At 43.1% G+C, this 5,875-nt stretch overlaps 1 long non-coding RNA gene across 1 annotated transcript; it reads left to right on the top strand.

Moving 5' to 3' along the window:
- Nucleotides 1-2,650: 2,650 nt before the first annotated feature.
- Nucleotides 2,651-5,032, top strand: LOC147752562 (uncharacterized). The gene is made up of 3 exons (XR_015313722.1): nt 2,651-2,868; nt 3,240-4,496; nt 4,859-5,032. It is a non-coding gene; the product is annotated as an uncharacterized LOC147752562 (long non-coding RNA).
- The last annotated feature ends 843 nt before the right edge of the window (nt 5,033-5,875 follow it).

Raw genomic sequence — 5,875 nt, 5'->3', positions numbered from 1 at the left:
ACGTACACCCATACAACTACTTAGACGTAGGGCTGTGCAATACGCTACTCAAATAGAAACAACTTCCTGCTAATGAAGGTTATTAATAAATCATTGCGTATCTATTTGGCACCCTTCGAAGCGTTACATATACACTATATTTTACTTGTGGAGAAAAGCTTCTTATTTAATCCATCAAATTACTATTAAGTATTAAACATAGGTATTCAGTGTTTATCTCGGAAATATCTCTTAGAATGGGTTCCATCGCACCTCCGTCGTACTACATGCACTCCTTTGCTTCAGGATCTTCCTACTGATATTAGCCGTTTGCGGGAATGTCGCTACTAGCCTTTCAGACAACGCTGGCCACATTCCATTCGAAGTTAGCACAGCCAAGTTACAGGTGCCTTGTGCCCCGACTTTTTTCTCCATTCGCTCTTTTTTGCCAATTTTCAACTTTATTGGTAACACAACACAGGTATGGCAGGCAAGCAGGAGTCAGAAGAAGCGATCGACAACGCGCAAATATATTTTCCATCATCCCAGCTTACCCTTGTTCGATACTCCTGCCTTAATAACGTTTCACCATTTGCAAGCATCTACTGCGATCGCCATGGCGACCGCCATAGCTACAATTCGACTGAAGCCATCGTCAGGATCTGCTGCGAGCGCTCTATCGACTAGTGGAGCGACGGTTGCGACAGCAGTGAGGACCGGCAAAAAATTCCAGTGCCGGTACTCACATAGCGGCGTACAGTCACTCAGCCGTCCACGCGCAGAGCTTTCGTCTGTTTCTCCCCGTTCTTGATCTCCGCGATCTCTTCCAATCATCAAGTCCGCCAATCTTAGAGAGCTATGTTCGTTTATCAACATTCGTTTTCGCCTCGTTGCTTACTCAACGCTCGGGCCGCCCATCAGAGGTAGATGAGTGCCTGCTTTCCCTCACGGACTGATCCCCGGCAGGTCCCCACGTGTCTCGCATCGTCATCAACTTCAGACGTATTCAATGTTCCCGTGTGGATCCTCATCAAGCCACCCGGATTCAGTTGCTCCCTGCAGACCATCCGGCATCTCTGTTATACCCAATCACAGCATCCTCCCACGGCCGACGACCTTGCCCCACCACACTGGCGTTTTCGCGCTAACAGATACGTTACACTTTCACACTCAGATGCAGAGACAGATCAAACGAAAGATGGCACCAGACAATAATATTTCTACTGATACTATGAACGCTTTGACGGCTGTCACCGTGGACGCACACTGTTGCCACGGCATTTGGCATCGGTACAGAGAACCAGCTTCAAGCCCACTATTGCGACAAGGCCTGCTTTATTAGGTACAATAACTGCTGCAACAACGATACAAACGCGCATTGTAGTAGGCAAAGATCCGAAATAGCTGGCCTGCTGTATTGTAGGACGAGTGACGACCGATCGTAACCATGAATCAGGCCTATGCTGAAGTAAACGCATGAGACTGTGTTTTAATACGGCACGAGATGGAAAGCCAGAGGCCTACTACCATATGCTGTTACTACTACACCTGTATATAGGAGCTTCGATGCTTTGAGGAGTTGGCAAGAAAACATTGTTTTCACTTTATTGGGCTATGGGCCCCCGACCATTAATTTGATCGTCAATAATACCTTAAAGTATGTGCAAAAGTGGCCTAAACCACGTATATAAATGTATGTACGTATGTACATACTATACGTATGTAAAAAGAAAAAATTGCTTTTGCTTGGGTTTCAAGCTTGTGCACACTTCGGAAGTACTGAATTATGTTACGCAATATTCGGTCAGTGGCTTAAAAACTACTTACGTTAAATGTAGTACTAAGAAGAGGAAAAATCCCCGATTGTGTACCGAGACTGTATGTTTGTTTGAAAATATGCCCGATATTCGGTAACATCTATGTCACCCTTTTTATTAGAATCAAAAGCGTGCTATGGCTATCCGTCGCTACTTTAGGCATCTGATACGCTCTTATTGGGCTGGTCACCTAAAGCAGTGAATACTTTTTTAGAACTAGTACGTCTAGTTAGAATCAAGTGAAGGGGCAAAGTCTAACCTTGACGCGCGGATATTTGCAGATCCCATCATTACAGGGAAATTACAGTCGTAGAGGTAAAATCAATATATCGAGCAGAATGACAGCTTTATTTGATTTATTATTTGTTGTTCCATTCATTTGTAGGAAGATGGCATTTTTAGACTTACCAGCACAAAAATACTCCGACGATTTCCCATGGTCCTATTGATAAAAAATTCCTTTTACGAAGATTTATCGGTAGTAGTCGCCCGAGCGTAGTCTACTATCGGCTTTGACATACCGTATCCATAAATGTTGTACACAGTCTACAATAGATAGCAAAGGAAAAAATAAATATAAAAAATTTAAGTTAGTTTTTATTTTGTTATTGTAATGCAATACATTTTTCTTCATTTAGGCAGTGAAAGGTCTCCGCCTGTATGTGTAACTAACATTCGACCCTTTACTTATTAAATGGCATTTATGCAGCTATAGAACAGCAAGACTCATCCACTTTCTCCAGTTTTGATCCACGTTACGTGGGTGAGAGAAAGTCCTTCGTTGCTCACCAGAAACCACCAGATTAATTTATTTTTTCTCATTGTATAAATTTTGCCCGCAGTGACGGTTCTAATAAGGCTTTTCTACAAATTCTATAGGTGGCAACAACGAGGTATCCCAATGAGTTAACCACTGCTAGATTCATTATGGTAACGTGTGCATACGGTAGGCCACGAGTCAGGTCGGATCTAGACGAATGCTTTGTAAAAGCCTACGCCACTTGAACTAACTACAGACTTACTGAAACAGAGCAGAGTTGGAGAAGCAAACCAAGCCAATAATAGGATATATGTGAGTAAAACAGATAGTTGCAGCGTGGGGCATGTAGCATTTGAGCGAATTAGTTGACAAGTATATTTCCTTATACATGCAATAACGAAACTGATCATAACATTGAAATACTTTACTAGTAAAGGTATCGCTTTAATTCCACAGCTCATTCGTATATCATAAATTAGATGATGTGAAATAAAGGCGCAACCGTGTAACGTAACTAAGCGTCACAGAAATGCGACATGCATCGTCTCATCAGCACACGATCCCTTGGTAAAACATACCCCTGAAAACAAAAACAAGCTGAAACTTAAAGACTTATCTGTGCATTCCTTTTTTCCACAAAGACTGCAACACTCAATTATGTGTTCAATCGTTTAATTGTGTAGGTAAGGTATAAGTCACCGGTGAGGACTGTGCCTGGGGAAGCGAACACGGGCCGCGTGACGGCCTTCGAGTCGGCAGCAACCGCGTCAGTGACCAGAATCGGGAAATAGTTCTGGCTGAGAGACAACAACGTACTGACAATAATAAAGAGAAGCCGAGAGGCCCTATCTTCTATTTCTTATTCTTTTTCCTCTTGCCAGCAGCTGTCCCACTACTACACTTTGAGTACCTCGTCCACTTCGATCCACTGGCATCGTGCTGTATCCCACTTCCGATGGGGGCTAGCTGGGTTCACTTTTAGGTGGACAGACTTTACGGAAGGGGGTAAGAGACGAGAGGGAGACACGATAAGCAGAAAGGGGGGTCACCCCTAATGTAGACTGGGGTGATGTCAGAATAACCCCCGCACAACCGACGAGCGCAAGAGAAATTCAGTAGTAGTATAATTGTACGTAGGGTTAAGGCTAAATAGAAGGTGACGAGGGCGCCAAGGGCTAGGTCACATGGAAAGGCTTCGTGACATCGACGAAAGACTGACTAAGCCTTGGCGATAGAATGACTGTGGTGGACGTACTCCTAGGCGCACCCCACTACATGCTCGACATTTGCCGTCCCTCTGACACAAAAGCTAGCGCAACGAAACTGTCAGACTAATCGGCCCAAGGATGGTGAAAGAGACCGAGCAAAATGGAATGTCTGGAATGCTCCGCTGACATGATAAAGAGTACTCACGCCTGTAGCCCCATTTTCGTCAGAAGCGCACGGAAAAGCAAGGAGAGGCCCAGGCGTGAGGCCATATGACACTCACATGAACGCGAGAGCGGGACTTACTCTCTATGTACCGCTCTCGATATGGTGGCCACACATAGGGTGGCCATAGTGGCCATAACCATTGGACATAAAATGGCGATAAGCACCGTTTGAGTAGAATCGACGAGCGAACAGATAGGGGGCAGCGGGAGAATTATTTCTATAAATGCATATTAAAGCCTTTATTTGGTTAGTCCATCATTCGCGTCGAATTTGCGCGGCCCCAACAACACCGCGACGCCTCTCCAAAACCTAGGTTTTCACCTCTTTCGGCGATACCCGACAAGCGACGATACGGAGTAATGGGACTAGATGAAGGGAAACTGTCAGCTCTGCATAAAACAAAGAACGACGGACCAGCGGGACAGTCGAATAAACGAAAATCAGCGTTAGCGCTTTAGGACCACAAAGTCTTTGAACATGCTTAAACATAGGAGAGAAATGCGCAGGTCTGACCCTGTAAAAACCTATCTCATTGTGTACTTTTTGATCTCTTGCAAAAAATCGAGTCAAATAAAGAGCAGAGTGAAGTAAACGAAGAGGGTGATTAAATCAAAAACTAAACAGAGTTACTTAGCAGGTGCCGGGGCCGTTTGTAGCGCCATTCGATGATTGTGTGTATTTACAATAGCAGGTGCTAGCAAGGCAAACAACATCAGGAAATTGAAGAATACCCGAGTCAACCTGTTCGTTATGAAGTTGTTTCTTTTCTTGGATCAAATACACTAACCCCAGTGAAAGTTTAGATACCCGCTCTAAGAAGTTAACTTTAGATTAGAAAAATTTAAACACTGTCTCATTTACATTTCAGGATTTATCGGATGAAATAGGTCCCAGACCTAAGAACGGGTTGCACATGACATAAGGATAACATGCTCGATTTTTACAAGAATATATATTAGGACTTCATCCTATCGATAGTTCACTGGAAGCAAGCACCGTCCAAGCTTCGAATCAGTATCAGTCTGCCTGCCCAAAGTATGTGCAAATAAACGTATGTTGAAAAATACTCACAATTAGCCTAGTGCTGAAGTATATATCCCAACCCTTTACCTAGCGCTGTAAGATGAACTTCTATGAGTTGCGGACCTCGTCTTACAAACAGGGGTCGCAATTTCCTTCATCAATGATCTGACTTAAAAGTTCTGTAGTATGTTACACTTCGAATTCGTGTTGATATGCTGCACCCAATATTGTCCATACTCTATTTGAAAGTTAGTCGGATTTTTAATGGGAATATCAATATTGACAAAAGGCAATAATTCCATGTCTTTTTTTGCCATAGAAATATTTAACTACACGGTATTGCAATAGTTTCTAGAATTAAAAAGTCGTCCGTGCTGTGCAGGTACGCTGCTGAGCAATGGGAAACACACAGTGTTTGAATGTATTCCTCGAATAATATGATAAAGAAGTTAGGGGTTAGTTAGTTAGTTTTTTTTAAAACATATATTACGCTATAGCCAGCTTGGGAACAACTGGTAAATTCGAAGTGCCCTTACAATGTCCATCAAGCTCAGACTCGCTATTACGAAGCGAAGTAGCATTTCTTCGTTCGTTGACATCGTTTTATTACGAAAAGCTCACCATGTACTTCAGAAAGAACATGAGCAGCAGCCAAGTAAAGAACATGTTGTCCTATACTTCAGTTGTAGCATCTACAAGAGCGGGACTTCATTCACTACTCCACCATTTGTACATATATACCCTTAATAACAAATTATAGAATCATTACATTTCTCCATGTCCGACCCTTGCCTTACTTTTGCAATCTCGAATCGAATTGCAAAAGCACTTGTGCGCAAGGTACACAGTAAATGCACCCTTT

Source organism: Varroa jacobsoni, unplaced genomic scaffold (assembly GCF_002532875.2).
Source record: "Varroa jacobsoni isolate VJ856 unplaced genomic scaffold, vjacob_1.0 scaffold_1163, whole genome shotgun sequence".
In the NCBI taxonomy this organism is placed as follows: Eukaryota; Metazoa; Arthropoda; class Arachnida; order Mesostigmata; family Varroidae; genus Varroa; species Varroa jacobsoni.
Note: the sequence above shows the minus strand (reverse complement) of the source record. Positions and strands in the feature narration are given on the sequence as shown.